Genomic DNA, 17,396 nt, shown 5'->3' with positions numbered 1-17,396 from the left:
ATGAATGCTGTATTTTAGAAAATGCTTTTTCTGCATCTATTAGAGGATCCTATGGTTCTTATCTTTTCTTTTATTAATGTATGGTATCACTTTGATTGATTTGCAAATACTGAACCACCTTGCAGCCCAGGAATAAATCTCACTTGATTGTAGTGAATGATTCTTTTAATATACTTTTGGAATCAATTTGCTATCATCTTGCTGAGAAATTTTGTATCCATGTTCATCAGGGATATTGGCCTGTAATTAACTTTTTTTGGGGGGGGCGGGGGTGTTGTTTTGGAATCAAAATAATGCTGGCCTTGGAGGAGTCTGGAAGTTCTCCTTCCTTTTCTATTTTTTTGGAAGAGTTTGAGAAGAATAGGTATTAACTCTTCTTTAAATGTCTGGTAGTGGGAGTCCCTGGGTGGCTCAGTGGTTTAGTGCCTGCCTTCTGCCCAGTGCGTGGTCCTGGGGTCCTGGGATTGAGTCCCACATCGGGCTCCCTGCATGGCGCCTGCTTCTCCCTCTGCCTGTGTCTGTGCCTCTCTCTCTCTCTCTGTGTCTCTCATGAATAAATAAATAAAATCTTTAAAAAAGATAAATAAATGTCTGGTAGAATTCCACTGGGAAGCCATCTGGCCCTCGATTTTTGTTTGTTGGGAGATTATTGATTACTGATTCAATTTCTTTGCTGGTTGTGGGTCCATTCAAATTTTCTATTTCTTTCTGTCTCCACTTTGGTAGTTTGTATGTTTCTAGGAATTTGTCCACTTCTTCCAGATTGCCCAATTTGTTGGCATATAATTTTTCAGAATTTCTTAGAATTGTTCGTATTTCTGTGTGTTGGTTTTGATCTCTCCTCTTTCATTCATGATTTCAGTTATTTAGGTCCTTTCTCTTTTCTTTATGATACTCATCTGGTTAGGAGTTTATCCATTTTATTAATTCTTTCAGAGAATCAGCTCTTAGTTTTCACTAAGCTGTTCTACTGTTTGTTTTGTTTTTGCTCTAATCTTTATTTTTATTTTTGTTCTAATCTTTATTATTTGCCTTCTGCTAATTTTAGGTTTATTTGCTATTTCTTTTCTAGCTTTTTTAGGTGTAAGGTTAGCCTATGTATTTAAGACTTTTCTCACTTCTTGAGGTAGGCCCGTATTGCAATGTACTTCTCTCTTAGGACCACATTTACTGTGTCCAGAGGTTTTGATCTGTCATGTTTTCATGTTCATTTGTTTCCATGTATATTTTCATTTCTTCTTTAATTTCCTAGTTAATCCATTCATTATTTAGTAGGATGTTCTTCAACCTCCATATAGTTTTGGTCTTTGTGAATTTTTTCTTGGGTTGACTTTAAATTTCATAGTGGTATAGTCTGAAAATATGCATGATATGATCCCAGGCTATTTGTCCTTATTGAGGGCTGATTTGTGACTCAGTATGTGATCTATTCTGGAGAATATTCTATCTATATTTGAAAAGAATGTGTATCCTGCTGCTTTTGGATGAAGTGTTCTGAATATATCTGTTATATATCTGTTCTGAATATATCATCTGGCCCAGTGTGTCATTCAAAATCATTGTTTCTTTGTTGATTTTCAGCCTAGATGATCTGTTCATGGCTGTAAATGAGGTATTAAAGTCCCCTACTATTATTGTATTATTATTTTTACATCTGCAATGACCCTATTTCCAAGTAAGCAAACATTCTGAGGTATTTGGGATTAAGACTTCAGCATATGAATTTTTAAGGGACACAATTCAACCCATAACAATGTTTATGTATAGATTTCAAAGGATTGTTTAGGTATCCAGCAATGTCATCTTCCAATAATGAGATTTTAACTTCTTCCTTTACATTTCATGCCTTTTATTTCTTTTTCTTATCTAACTGTATGACTAGGATCTCCAGTATAATATGGAATAGAAGTGGTGAAGGTCCATACAGGTGTCTTCTTATCTTAGCAGAAAACATTAAATATTTTACCATTAAGTTCAATGTTAGACTCAGGTTTTTTTTCATAGATGTCCCTGGTTTTTCACATAGATGTCCCAGGTGAATGAAATACCTTGAATTCCTAATTTGATAAGATTTTTTAACATAGTTTATATTGAATTTTTCAAATACTTACATATACAGCAATGATCATACACTATTTCTACGTTATTCTGTTATACAGTTAATTTTTTAACTTCTGAACCAAGCTTGTATTCCACGGATAAATACACTGGGTTTTATATATTATGTTATTACTAGGATGCTGACTTTGATTTGATAATTTGTAAAGGATTTTGGTGCCTATGTTCATAAAGATAATGTCTTTATCAGGCATTACTCTGAGGGTAATAATGGGATAAACAAAATGATTTGAAAAGAGTTCTGGCCTCTTCTTTTTTTTTTTTTTTTTTAAGGATTTGTGTGAAATTGGTATAATTTCTTCCATTTGTCATTGATTAAACTTACTATTGAAGCTGTCTTGGTGTAGAATTTTGGTAGTGAGAAGTTTTTTTTTAACTAAAAGAGTAGTCTTTTTTTCTTAAAAGATTTTATTTATTTATTCATGAGAGACACAGAGAGGGGGGATAGGGAGGCAGAGACACAGGCAAAGGGAGAAGCAGGCTCCATGCAGGGAGCCCGATGTGGGACTTGATCTCGGGACTCCAGTATTGCCCTGAGCCGAAGGAAGATGCTAAACTGCTGAGCCACCCAGGGATCCTAAAAGAGCAGTCTTTAATAGATACAAGGATATTGAAATTATCTGTTCAATTTCCTATTTCAATTTTGTTTGCTTTTATTTTTATTTACCTAAAAAGGTAAATAGTCTTTGTTAGAAAGGTCTTCAAAATATTTCCCTACATTTCTTTTAACAACTGATGGAATTTTGGTATTATCTTTCATTTAATACAATGGTCAGTCTCTTTATTTTTTATTTCCAAACAGCCTTACTAAGAGTTTATAAATGTAATTAAAGTCTCAAAACCAAGGTTTTTACATTATTGGTTTTCCTGACCTGATATCTGTTGTATTGCTTTACCCCTTCACTTTGTGGTTATTTGTGTGTAATATGCTCTTCTGTTTCTAGCATCTGAAGTGGAATGTCTCTTTTTATCACTGATAAATAATAGATTTTACCTTTTGGAGTAGACGTCTATTGCAATGCATTTCCTTGTAATCACTGCTTTAGCTGCAATCTATAAATTTTAATATATATTTTCATTTTCAACAAGCTCAAAATATTTCTATTTTCCTTTGTGATTCCTTTTTTGATTCTTGTAGTATTTGGAGGGGTGCTGTTTAATTTCAAAACATTTTAGGATTTGCAGATATCTAATTTATAATTTGATACTGTTATTGTTGGAAAACTTATTCTGTATGACTTTGTTACTTTTAACAAGTATAGACATTTGTCTTTTGGCTCAGCTAATTGACTGTATTGATTAAGATTCCATATGCACTTGGAAATCATATGCATTATGTAGTTGTTGGGTATAATAATTTACAAACATCAATTTTATGGAACCAGTCTAAGTGTTTATCAATGGATGACTAAAGAAAATGTGGTGTGTGTGTAAAATGTAGTATTCAGCTATGAGAAAGAAGGAAATCCTGCCACTTGTGATAACATGATGGACCTTGAGATCATGATGGTGAGATAAGTCATAGAAAGAAATACTGTATGATATCACTTACATATAAAATATTACCAGATGCTTCTGAGTGGAAAAATACAAGAGATGTTGTGGGTTTTTTGTTGTTGTTGTTGTTGTTGTTGTTGTTTAAGATTTCATTTATTTATTTATGAGAGACACAGTGAGAGAGAGGCAGAAACATAGAGAGAGAAGCAGGCTCCATGCAGAGAGCCTGATGTGGGACTCAATCCTGGGACTCCAGGATCACACCCTAGGCCGAAGGTAGGGACTCAGCCACTGAGCCACCCAGGCCTCCCAAGAGATGTTGTTTAAGGGTAAAAATCTGGGATCCCTGGGTGGCGCAGCGGTTTGGCTCCTGCCTTTGGCCCAGGGCGCAATCCTGGAGATCCGGGATCAAATCCCATGTCGGGCTCTCCTGGTACATGGAGCCTGCTTCTCCCTCTGTCTATGTCTCTGCTTCTCTCTCTCTCTCTCTCTCTGTGACTATCATAAAAAAAATAAAAATAAGGGTAAAAATCTGCAACTAGCAGATAAATTCTGAAGATCTAATGTGAAGTATAGTCAAATATAGGCAACAGTATTTTAATATAATAAAAAAATTGGTGATGAAATAGATAAAGTGATAGAGGTGCTATCATATAAAATATATCAATTTTGTCAAATTTATTGCCAATATACTTCTAATCACAACCTTACTAAGTTCTTCTATTACTTACTGAGGAAGGGGTGTTAAAATATCCAATTATGATTATAGGTATATATACATCTTTCTTTGATTCTGTTCATATTTTCTGCCTTTTGAAGTTCTTGCTTTAGATACCTATTCATTTAGGGTTTTTTGGTGAATTAATTATTTTATCATTATGGAATGTCTCTTTTTATCACTGATAGTACTGTCATGAAACCTACAGTATCATATACTAATGTAGCTATCCTAGCTTGTCTTATGCTTATTATGATGGTTAATTTCTTTGTCAACTTGACTGGGTTATGAGGTGCCCAGACATTTTGTCATATATTATTCCTGATGTGTCTGTGAGGATGTTGCTGGATGAGATTAATAAATTAATAGAATGAGTAAAGCAGATTACTTCAAAATGTGGCCCTCAATTATATGAAGGCCTAAATAGAACAAAAAGGCTGACCTTCCTCCTTCCTAACTGTCTTTGAGTTGGGACATTGTTTTTTCTTACCTCTTTTTTTTTTTTTTTTTTTTTAAGATTTTATTTATTTAGAGAGAGTGGGCATGAGTCAGGAGAGCAGCAGAGGGAGAGGGAAAGCAAGAATCTCAAGCAGTCTCCATGCTGAGTATAGAGCACCTTGTGGGGTTCAATCTCATGACTCTGAAATCATGACCTGAGCTTAAATCAAGAGTCAAGTGCTTAACCAACTGATGCACCCAGGTGTTCCTTCCTGCCTCCTTTCTGACTGGAACTGCAATTAGCTCTTCAACTGTTGTGAGCCTGCCTTCTTTCAGACTGGAACTATATCATTGGGTCTTCCTGGTCTCCAGTTTGCCAACTGCAGATCCTTGGACTTTGTCAACTTTTATAATCATGTGAGTCAATTCCTTATAATATGTATGTCAAGTATATGTTGAAAGTATGTATGTGTCCCTTTGGTTCTTTTCTCCAGGGAACCCTAATCTGTTAGTCCATTCAGGCAGTTATAACAATGATCTATACTGGGTGGCATATATAACAAACCTTTTTTTTTCCTCTCTCTCTCTCACTGTATTGGAGTCTGGGACATCCAAACAAAAAGGTATTGGCAGATTCCCTGCCTGGTGAATGCCCACTTCCTAATTCATAAATGGTCTTTTCCCCATTGTGTCCTCACATGGCAGAAGGGGAAAAGGCCTTCTGTATATGGACAGCAATGTTATTCATGAAGGATCCTTCCTCAGGACCTAATTACATCCCAAAGTTTCACTTCTCAATACCATCATATTGGGGATTACAATTAAAACATGAATTTTGGTGAGACACAATCATTCAGTCTATAGCACTATCTTATATTATTTTACTTCCAGCTTCTCTGTTTTCACACACACAAAATATAAATGTTCTCTGTTAAAAGTCCTGGTATTTTTCTCCCTATGTCATAATCTGTGCCCATTACAGCAAATGTTTAGCTGTTTTAAAATAAATAAGGACTGACACTATTAAGTCAACCATGTTAGCTTTTGTTGTGTATTTTTCCCATTTGTGTTTTGTTCCTTTACTTATTATGTTCCTAACTTATTTTAGGTGTTTGAATAATTTCCTAGTGTTCTATTTTATATTCTCTTTTTGTTTTAAGAATTTATTTATTTATTCATGAGAGACACAGAGAGAAGGCAGAGACATAGGCAGAGAGAGAAGCAGGCTCCCACAGGGAGCCCAATGCAGAACTCAATCCCAAAACTCCGGGGTCATGCCTTAAGCCAAAGGCAGACACTCAACCATTGAGCCTCCCAGGTATCCCTTTTTCTCTGTCTTTTTAGCTATATTTATTTTATGTTAATATGGATTGTTCTAAAGATTTAAATATTCATCTTGCACTTCTAATTTTAAATGAGTAATAAAATAGTCTGATTATAAACTTCATTTATGTTTTATGTTGTTTTCATCATTTGTTTTACTTTTAAAATGGTGGTATTTTGCTAAAGTAGTAAGTTTCCTTTGAAAAAAATATAAAATACTTTTTAAGTATATATAATCACCCTTTATTCTGAATCTTAAGGTTTCAATGTGATATCATCACTTTTTTTCCCTGAAAAACTTTTCATACTATATATGGATATATATGTCTTCTGGAGACAGTATCTCTCATTTTTGTGTTTCTGAAAATGTAATTTTTCTTTCATATAGAAGAGAATTTCTGCTCTATGTAGAATTCTGAGTTAACAATCTCTTTATCCTCAAACATTCTTATTGAGAAGTCATTCATCTGTCCTATGATTGTATCTCTTTATCTAATATGACCATCCTCAATGTAACTTTTTAAGTTACTCTTTATCTTTCTTATTCACAAGTGTGACTACAATATGATTTATTATGGTTTTACCTGAATTTATCCTGCTTAGGATTCCTTTGGTTCTTGGGTTTGAAGATTAATTTCTTTGATTAATTTTGTAAAATATTAGTCATTATCTTCTCCTTGTGGCATTCCAGATATATTTTATATTTTATTTAATGTTCAAAAGTCTCAGATTCTCTGTTACATTTTCTTAATTTTCTTATTTTACTTTTATTTATAATGATCTTTCTTCTAATTCATGGCCTCTTTGTTGTCTTCAATCTACTACTTTTAAAACCATCATATGAATTCATAATTTCTGATATATGATTTTTCATAGGTAGCATTTTCATTTATTTAGGGGGACAGTTTCATTTATCTTTGATGAAATTTCCCATCTGTTAATTTATGTTTTACTTGTTTAACATTTATCACACTTACTTGAAAGTCTCATTTGGGTATTTGTGAGTCTGCTTTTATTGACTGCTTTTTCCCTTAATCATGTATAACACTTTCTTTCCTTTTATCATCACTTAAGTAATATTTATCTTCAAGAATGACACATTAGTATTATCATGCCACAGCTCTAGGCAGAGAGCTGAGTTAAAGTTAATCTGAAGTGATTTAGGCTTAAACTTTCTTGCAGGTTTAATTGGATTAATTGTCCTACTAGTAGTCAATACTTTGAAGTTGTGAATTATGGCATTTCCTGAGAGGGATCTGAGATCTTAGAACCATTAAGACTCTAGAGAGTTCTTTTTGCTTTATAGATCAGGTGCCAGCTTTGCAAATTATGGTGAATTCTTCTATTTTACAACTTAGTTATCAGGTTTCATAGCACTAGGGAATTTTCTTTGCTTTCTATCCTTATTCTAATTTTTCTATATCTTGTTAGATTTCATTATCCTGTGGCACTGCCCACAGACTTGGGAGATTTACTACAGTGCCCTCAGTGGAGAGTCTCAGAAATATTTTTGTTTTGCTCATAGGCTCTACCACCATCTTATATATTCAAGTATTTCATGATTTCGGGACACCTGGGTGGCTTAGCGGTTGAGCATCTGCCTTCGGCCCAGGGCATGATCCCAGAGTTCTGGGATCGAGTCCCACATCAGGCTCCTTGCATGGAGCCTGCATCTCCCTCTGCCTGTGTCTCTGCCTTCTCTCTATGTCTCTTGTGAATAAATAAATAAAATCTTTTTTTTTTTTAAGTCTTTCATGATTTCTCTGTTCTCTCTGCTTCTCACCACTCCTACTATACCTACATGCACACCTTTCTGGTGTATCAGCAGTACATCTTCATGCCCATTCATGCTTCCACAACACCTCAAAGTTAATGGCTCATGTAATTAAGTTCCATGGATCATACAAAAGATTCAAACATTATTCAAACCATTAAGAGAGTCCATTGCTGACACACAGCCACTCTTTTTGAAATCAGCTTTTACTCATTATCTGGTATCTGAAATTCATGAAGGGCTCTGATTCTCTTCCTTTAAAATGACACTTTGTTTCATCCAAAACCACTTTGCCTTAATATTTTGGTCTCCTAACAACTTTTGCATTTTGCATAGTATACAGAATCATGGAAATAGCTTTAGCACTTCACTTCTCCTAAAATAGTATTCAAATTCTCAAGGAGGATAACTCTTTTTTCTCAAGTGCCTCCCCACCACACACACATAATTTTCTCTTTAGAGGGTAAAAAAAAAATAAGGTGAAATACTGAACTGATAAAGAGGAAAGACCATGAACACTTATAGGTGAATTTCTGTTTATCTTCTGCATTATAATCTTTTGTATATGCTGCTCTATATATGGCCTAAACTTTCTACTACATTTTTCCCTGCTGTTTGAGTATATAATTATATATAACTACTTGTCTATAATCATTTCCCCTTTTAAAATGTGATCTCATTTATGGTAAACAATATATCTCTGTCTTTTGTGTAAGTACAAGCCATTTCACAGTGTTTTACACTTAGTAAGTGATAGACACTTGCTTGCTGAACAGAACTTCATTGAATTACTTGTGTAGTTTGAGGAGCTATAAACATAAAGGTAGAAAGTATTGTGGTATCAGGTGGTAGATAGATAGCATCGAAGCTATCTGCTAAATCCTTTTTGTTACATTTTCCTTTTTTTGTTGTTGCTCTATAATTGTTTCCCTTCAAATTTCCAGATGTTATATTTAATCCTAGTATGCTTTCAGTTGGAGATTATACCTCATATTAAGTGAGAAGTGATTATATATGAAAGGAATTAGATAAGGAGCTGCAGCTCAGAAAATAGAGCAATATTGAGATGTGTAAAAAAAAACATTGAGAATAGAAATAAATATGTGTATAATGTAACACTGTGTTGATAAGAAGTGAATATTAAATAGGAGAAAATACGACTAAGGGTTGTACATGGTTCTCATTTTTTAGAGTAATTACTGAAATTTAATATTGCTAGCCAAGAGTTCCAATATATAGGTAACATCTTTTTATTATAATTTTACATGTAAATGTCAAAGTATAGTACCAGCTATTGTTCTCAGAATAACCAAAATGCAGGGAATTATTCCAGGGGCATATTTTTAAAAGTCATCTGTTAACACTTCTGATAATTTTTTTATGAATACATTTACGATAAAATGCTACTGCTAATTTATTTGTTGTATGCCAGAAGTGTGTGTTTTATGAAAGTATGTGTGCTTGTGTATATTCTGAACATTTGTGCATTCCTCAAACTAAGGCAAAGATCCATGTTAAGATCAGGCTTTTAAGAATCTGATTAATGGAATAGTGGAAGACTAGAAAACAAAATCTGACTTGGTTCAATAATTCCTGAATTAGATGACTTGTGCCCAATATGTAGTACAGTTTAAAAGTTGAGAATTTAGACTTTCAGAAGATGTACTCTAACACTGTTGGGAACTCACTCTAGGAAATATAGTGGCAGGAGAAGTATTCTATGGGGAAAAAAATAACCACTCTTGTAATATTAATTATGAACAGTCAGGGACTAAAGTGGACATTGGAGTGAGAGAAATTTGCCTGCATGTTTTAGGGCCTAAAATAAAAACTGAAAAGAAATTTGGAGAAGTCTAGTGACAGGGACTAAAGTGGACCCCACAACAAGGAGGAAAAGAAGAACCCTCACATTATGTTTGGACTGGTAGACTCTAAAAAAAACTGTTATTTTAAATATTTTATTTATTTAGTTGAGATTTATTTAGTTATTACATTAGTTTCAGCACAAGTGAGGTATAGGGGCAGACAGAGGGGGAGGCAGACTTCCCAATGAGCAGGGAGCCTGATACGGGGCTCAGTCCTGGGATTATGACTTGAGCTGAAGGCAGATCCTTAACCAGTGAGTCACCCAGGCGCCCTAAAAGAAATTATTTTTAATAGCAGCTTTTCAGTACTCTCCATTTGAATTTGCCCTAATCAGAAAACATTTGGAAAGCTTTCTACATGTCATAGCCTAGACTTACTCGTACTAGGATTGATTATGTAATAATGTTTCCCCTCAAGTCCAAAGGAGAGAAGCAGAAGAAATCATCTATAGGAAAATAGCTATATCCAATAAAATATCAGTGGGCCGTAGGTGTTCACCATCAGAGATAGCCACCAGCAGGCCTAGAAGATGTAATTTAAAGACCTAGAGGCTTGTCCAGAGGTAGATGGTTGGGGATTCACTGATTTTAGGATAGGCCCAAGAATGTGATTTTCTCACAGGTTGCCAGTAAGGCTTTATTACATTATAGCCTGTGTACTTAAAAGAAATTGTATTTAAGTAAGGCCAGTGACATATGGGTTAGATAATTAAAAGAGACAGGAAAGTGATAAAGCAGATACATGAAAAGGTATACAAAGTTCTTTTCAATCCTTGTAATTAGAGATCCATATTAGGAAATAAGGAACTTGCACAAGGTCAATACAGCAAGAGGCTGCAGGGACTGGAATTTGAACCATATGACCTGTGCTCTATTGCTTTTGGCAGGAGTGAGGCACAAAAATCCTAGAACTGGATAAGGCTCATTCTCTACTTGATAATCTGTCTTCTATTTTACAGCAACCTATTTTTCAGGATCCCTGTTTTCATTCTGTTCCAGTTTACTTTCTCATCTTTCATATGGTTCTAATCCCAAGACTTTGAAATTCTTGAAGGTAAACTCTGCAATTTGGCAAGCTGATTTTAATTGTTGAATACACGTTCAGGCATTTGAATCTGGAATAGAGTCATTTACTACAGTAAAAATTCAATAAGGATTTCAGGATGGCAACTTTAGTGGCTTCCTAAACTCACCTTATTACATGGACACATTTTATCTACAGATATATACAGAACAATTTCCTCTAAAAACCCAAAAATCAGCTGAGTAGATCATCCACATTGGGCAAATGAGGGGAAAAAAACCACATTGAAGCGGGTAAAAGAGGTTGAGACAAAAATCTCATCATAAACCCTAACCCATAATTAGATAAAAATGTTGAGCTTCTAAGAAGTGAAAGATGTGAACCCCCATGTAGCCGCCCAACTTTTAGGATTTATACCTGAGAGATCAACCTCCAAGTCATCTATTTTGAAAGCCCAAGGGTCTTGTAGTGAACTAAGAATCATTTCTTAAGGGTTTATGCATGTAGATCAGGTGCCCCAAGACCCCATACAGAGACAACTAACTGAAAAGTTCCCAAGACTTTCTATAAAAGCTATTTTTTACATCATAATGCTTAACCTGAAGTCACCATCTTTGCTGTCTCTCTCACTCCACCTTGAGAAAAGAGTTGGTATACTCATGTGGCACCTGGATTTTCATGATTGCCACCAGGGAACACGTCAAGATTGCCTGGCTCTGGTAGCTAGTGGTGCTCATGTTCATGGATTCAGTGGGGCAGTAGCAAAAACATAAACAGGTCTTTAAATTCTTTTCTCAGCATAATTAACAAATATATAATGTTACATTAGTTTCAGGTAAATATAGTGATTCAACAATTCTATACATTGCTCAGTGGTCATCAGAATAAGTATTTTCTTAATCCCCTTCACTTCCTTCACCCACGTCCTAGAACTTCCTTCTGGTAAACGTCTTCACAGTCTATATTTGAATGTTCTTTTTTTCTCTTTTTTTGCCCTTTGTTCCTTTGTCTAATTTCTTAAATTACACATGAATGAAATCATACACTATTTGTCTTTTTCTGACTATTTCATGTAGCATTATACCCTCTTGATCCATCCACATTGTTGCGAATGTAAAGATTTCTTTCCTGTTTATGGCTAATATATATGTACACTATATACACTACCTCTTTTTTATCCATTTATCGATGGTTAGAAACTAGAGTTTCCTTAATTTGGCTATTATAAATAATGCTGCAATAAACAGAGGGGTGTATCTACCTTTTCAAATGAGTATTTTTGTCCTCTTTGAGTAAATACCCAGTAGTAGAAATACTTGATTATGTGACAAAGAATTTTTATTTTTAATTTTCAAAGAACCTCCATACTGTTTTCCATGGTGGCTACACCAGGTTATGTTCTTACCTATAGTGTATAAGTGTTGTTTCTTCTACACATCCTAACTCTTGTTGTTTCTTCTGTTTTTGAATTTAGCCTTTCTGACAGGAATGAGGGTATATGTCTTAGTGGTAATAATATGCATTTCCCTAATGATTAGTGAGTTACAACAACTTTTCATGATTTTGTTGGCCATTTGTATGTCTTTGGAGAAAGGTCTGTTTTTGTCTTATGCCCATTTAATTGGCTTAGTGTGTGTGTGTGTGTGTGTGTGTATTGAGCTGTATAAGTGCTTTATGTATTTTGGATATTGATCCCTTATCAGATACATTATTTGCAAATGTGTTGTCCCATTCAGTAGCTTGTCTTTTAGGTTTGTAGTTTCCTTTGTTGCATATTACCTTTATTTTGATGTTTGGCTTTTCTTTCCCTTGCCTTAGGAGACATATCTAGAAGAATGTTGTTATATAGTCACTGTCAAAGATATTACTACCTGTGCTCTCTTGTAGGATTTTTATAGTTTCATGTCTCATATTTAGGCCCTTCTTCTCTTTTGAGCTTATTTTTGTGTATGGTATATTAAAGTGATCTAGTTTCATTGATTTGCATGTGTCTGTCCAGTTTTCCCAACACCATTTGTTGAAAAGACTGTCTTTCTCTCATTGCATATTTTTCCCTCCTTTGTTGAAGAGTATATGCCTCTGTGTTCATTTCTAAGTTTTCTATTCATTCTATTGATCTGGGTCTATTTTTGTGCCAGCACTATACTATTTTGATTCCTATAGCTTTGTAGTATATCCTTAAATTTGGGATTGTGAATACCTCCAGCTTTGTTGTTTTGTTCTACATTTTCAAGATTTCTTGGGGAATTCAGAATCTTAAAATTTTCATATAATTTTAATGATTACTTGGTTCTAGTTCTGTGACAGATGCTGTTGGCATTTTGATAGGATTACATTAAATTTATATAAATTGCTGAAACATTTTAACAATATTTATTCTTCCAATCCATGATCATTGAATATCTTTACATTTATTCATAGCATCTTCAATTTCTTCCACCAATGTTTATGGTATTGAGTAGACATTTTTTATCTCCTTGGTGAGCTTTATTCCAATGCATTTTATTATTTTTATACAACTGTAAATAGGACTGTTTTCCTAATTTCTCTGTCTCCCTCTTCAATATTAGTATATAGAAATGCAACAGATTTCTGTATATTTTGTATCCTGTGACTTTATTGAATTCATTCATCAGTTCTAGTGGGTTTCTTGAGAAGTCTGTGGGGTTTTCTATATATAGTATCATGTCATCTGCAAATAGTGAAAGTTTTACCTCTTCCTTACCCATTTGGATGGCTTTTATTCTCTTTTCTTGTATGATTTCTGTGGCTAGGACTTCCAGTATAAGTTGAATAAAAATGAATGGACATCCTTGTCTTAATCTTGGGGAGAAACCTCTTAGGTTTCACCACGGAGTATGATGTTAACTGAGGTTTTTTCATATATAGCCTTTATGATGTTGATATATGTTCCCTCTAAACCAATTTTCTTGAGGCTTTTATCATGAATGAAGATTGTACTTTCTCAAATGCTTTTCTCCATCCATTGAAATGATCATATGTTTTTTCTCCTTTCTCTTGTTAATATGATATATCACATTGATTTGTGAATATTGAACCACCTTTGCATCCTGGGAATAAATCCCACTAGATCTTGGTGCATGATTTTTAGATGTATTGTTAGATTCAGTTTGCTAATACTTTGTTGAAGATTTTTGCATCCATATTCATCAGGGATATTGGCCTATAGTTCTCTTTTTTGTAATGTCTTTATCTGGTTTTGGTATCAAGGTAATGCTGACCTCATAAACTTAATTTGGAAGTTTTCCTTTGTCTTTTATTTTTTGGAATAATTTGATAAGCATAGGTATTAACTCTTCCTTAAATGTTTGGTAAAATTCACCTGTGAAGCTGTATGATCAAGGATTGTATATTTTGGATTACCAATTAGTTTTTATTGCTGTAATCATTCTGTACAACTTTTCTGTTTCTAGGAATTGTCTTCTAAGTTAAATTTGTTGACATAATTTTTCGTAATATTCTTATAATCCTTTGTATTTCTGTGCTGTCCGTTGTTATTTTTCCTCTTACATTTCTGATTTTGTTTGAGTCTTCCCTATTTTTGGGATGAGTCTGGCTAAAGATTTATCAATTTTTTTCTTATCTTTTTCAGAGAACAAGGTTCTTGTTTTATTGATTTGTTTCTTTGGTATTTTGCTTCTGTATCATGTATTTCTGCAATATTCTTTATTATTTCTTTCCTTCTATTGGTTTGGGGTTTTTTGTTCTTTTTCTAGATCTTTTACGTGTAAGGTTAGGTTGTTTGAGGTTTTTCTTGCTTTTTGAGGTAAGCCTTTATCACCATAATCTTCCTTCTTATAACAGCTTTTACCGTATCCTAAATATTGAAACATGGTATTTTATTTTCATTTGTTTCTATGTAGTTTTTCATTTCCTCTTTGATTTTTTTGGTTGATCAATTCATCATTTAATAGCATGTTATTTAGCCTCTATGATTTTGTGTTCTTTCCAGATTTTTTCCTGTGAATGATGTCTAGTTTCATAGCATTTTAGTCAGAAAATATCCATGATATGACTTCAATCTTTTTTAATTAGTTGAGACTTGTGTATGGATACACATTTTACATGTTATCTATTGAGGAGACTATTCCTGTGCACTTGAAAAGAAAAGTCAACAAAGACTTTTGTTGACTTTGTGTATTTCAGTGTTTTAAGATCGAATGTTCTGAATTTATCTAAACAGAAAATCAATGAAGAAACGATAGACAATTGGACCAGATGGATCTAACAGATAAATTTCCCTACTAAATTTTGTGTTACTATCAACTACTACTTTTATATTTATTAATAGATTTATTTATTTGGACAGTAATATTGGGTGCATAATTCTTTCCAACTGTCACATCTTCTTGTTGAATTCTTCCCTTTGCAATTATTGTCTCTTGTTACAGTTTTTGTTTTAAAGTCTATTTTGTCTGATAGAAATATTGTTTCCTCAGCTTTCTTTTGGGATCCATTTGCATAATAAATGTTTTCCCATTCTTTCACTTTCAATCTTCCTTTAGGATTGAGACTTTAGGTCTGAGATGAATGTCTTGTAGGCAGCATCTGGATGAGTTGTGCATTTTTATCCATTCAGTCACCCAATGTCTTTTTGTAGTTGTGTACTGACTCCTTCTCTTGTTCTTTCTTGATTTGTTGACTTTCTTTAGTGATATACTTGGATACCTTTCTATTTTTTGTACATCAAGAGGTTTTGATTTGTAGTACTGTTACTGCATAAGCAGTATGTTGTGGGAGGGGACTTGAAGCTGCTTTGGAGTATTCCTCCTGAGAGTGATTGCATGGGAATGAGCATGCTGTTAGCAAGTTAGGTGGAGAATGCGTGCATTGGTCTCCACAGGTGTTTGTGTATCTAGGCTACAATGAAAGAAATAGTGCCTTCCAGCCTGAAGACTCCTGCTGCTCCTGTGCTAATTCTGAGATTAGTAAATAAATCTCCTTCCTATATATCCCAGGTTATTTTCAAACTGCTGCTTTTATGCTATATCTCAGTGGAGTTGTTATGCTGGCTATTTCAGGGTGGGGAGTCTTTCCTATGCGCCCCCCCCCCCCCGCCCGCCCCGGGACCTCTCACAAAGTCGAAAACCAAAACAAACAAACAAACAAAAAACTTGAAAACCAAAGGGGCTTAAAGCTAAATGTTATAGGGATTAATCTTCCCCATGTGGGTCCTCGTGCCTGGGGTCGGTTCCTGTCCCGACTCTGTGTATGGGTTCCTAGACAGTCACATGGGTTAGTTTTGTTCCTCACTATGTTTCTGCCCTCCATACCATTTTCTGTTTGTCTCGTCTCTACATTTATCTGTGGATAATCTTTTCTGCCAGTTTTGGGGACACTTTCTGGGTTACTTACACTGGTTTGGATGTTATCCAGGTATATCCATGGGATGAAATAAGCTTAGGATCCTCCTATTATGTCATCTTCCCTGGCTATCACCTGAAGGTTCTGTGCAGAGGGAACAGATATGAATACCAATACCCCAGTCTTCCTCAGAAAAAGATATACTTGCATAATTTAAAACATGCTACCAGGAGTCTGGCTTCCAGTCAGTCTGAATCTAGGTGCTAAGTGAGATCCTTACCTTTGGGAGGACATTGACAGATCTTCACAAAATCTTAACAAGTAGGTGCCACTAAAAATAAAATAGAACACTTGGATAATGACAGAAGTTTGAAAGTCAACTTCAAAAGGGTTCAAAGACAGTTGAATAAGGCTCAAACATTCTTTTGTAACTGGAAGAGGAAGCTATTGTATCTAATGCCTAGAAAACAACATAGAGAAGGAAAATGAAGGAACAGAAGAATATATTCGAAATGAAAGAACACAATCAAACCTCAGAACAAGACTTTAATGAAATGGAGATAAGTGATTAACTGATATTTTTTTCACATAACATGTATGCTGAGGACAGAAGAGTAGATGAAAAAAGAGAATTTCAATAAAGAGAAAGTATAAGAAAGTACTAAGTAGAAGTCACAGAACTAAAGAATACAATAACTGAACACTACAAGGAGGTATTCAACAGCTGACTAGAGAAAAGAAAAAAAAAAAATGTATCAGTGACCTGATGGGGCAGTAGAACTGACTGAATCAGAATAGAAAAATAAAGAATGTAAAAGGATGAAAATAGCTGGATGGACTTATGGGACAATACAAGCAAACTAACATTGACATTATAGGAGTCCCAGAAAGAAAAGAGAAAGGAAGGTCCAGAAAACTTACTTTCAGAAATAAAGGCTGAATAATTTCCTAACCTGGGGAAGGAAACAAACATCCAGATCCAATAATTTTGAAGAGTTCAAATGAGATCCACATCAAGACATACCATTTTTAAAGAAGAGGAGAGAGTCTGAAAAGCAGCAAGAGAAAAACAACTTATTATATATGAGAGAACCACCCCCACCCCCCCACCGCCCCCCCTCCCCCACACACAGACACACTGGCCTCCGTAAGACTATCAGGTTTTTCATCACAAACTTTGCAGGCCAGAAGAGAGTGGCTAATATATTAAAAGTGTGGGGGGAAAACCTGCCTCCCAAAAGTACTCTTTCCAGCAAAATTGTTCTTCGAATTCAGAGGAAAGATAGAATTTTCCAGGCAAGCAAAAGCTAAAGG

The 17,396-nt window shown here is 34.6% G+C and overlaps 1 long non-coding RNA gene across 6 annotated transcripts in view; it reads left to right on the top strand.

The window, feature by feature from the left end:
* LOC144285042 (uncharacterized) overlaps positions 1-17,396 on the top strand; it is a 180,200-nt gene that overhangs the window by 104,700 nt on the left and 58,104 nt on the right. For all 6 annotated transcript variants that reach the window (XR_013353440.1, XR_013353438.1, XR_013353437.1 and 3 more), the window contains exon 2: positions 5,108-5,188. This is a non-coding gene — a long non-coding RNA (uncharacterized LOC144285042). The remainder of the gene's footprint in view (positions 1-5,107; positions 5,189-17,396) is intronic.

The sequence above is a fragment of the Canis aureus genome, chromosome 15 (assembly GCF_053574225.1).
Source record: "Canis aureus isolate CA01 chromosome 15, VMU_Caureus_v.1.0, whole genome shotgun sequence".
NCBI classification, from domain to species: Eukaryota; Metazoa; Chordata; class Mammalia; order Carnivora; family Canidae; genus Canis; species Canis aureus.
This window is presented reverse-complemented; position numbering and strand designations above follow the sequence as displayed.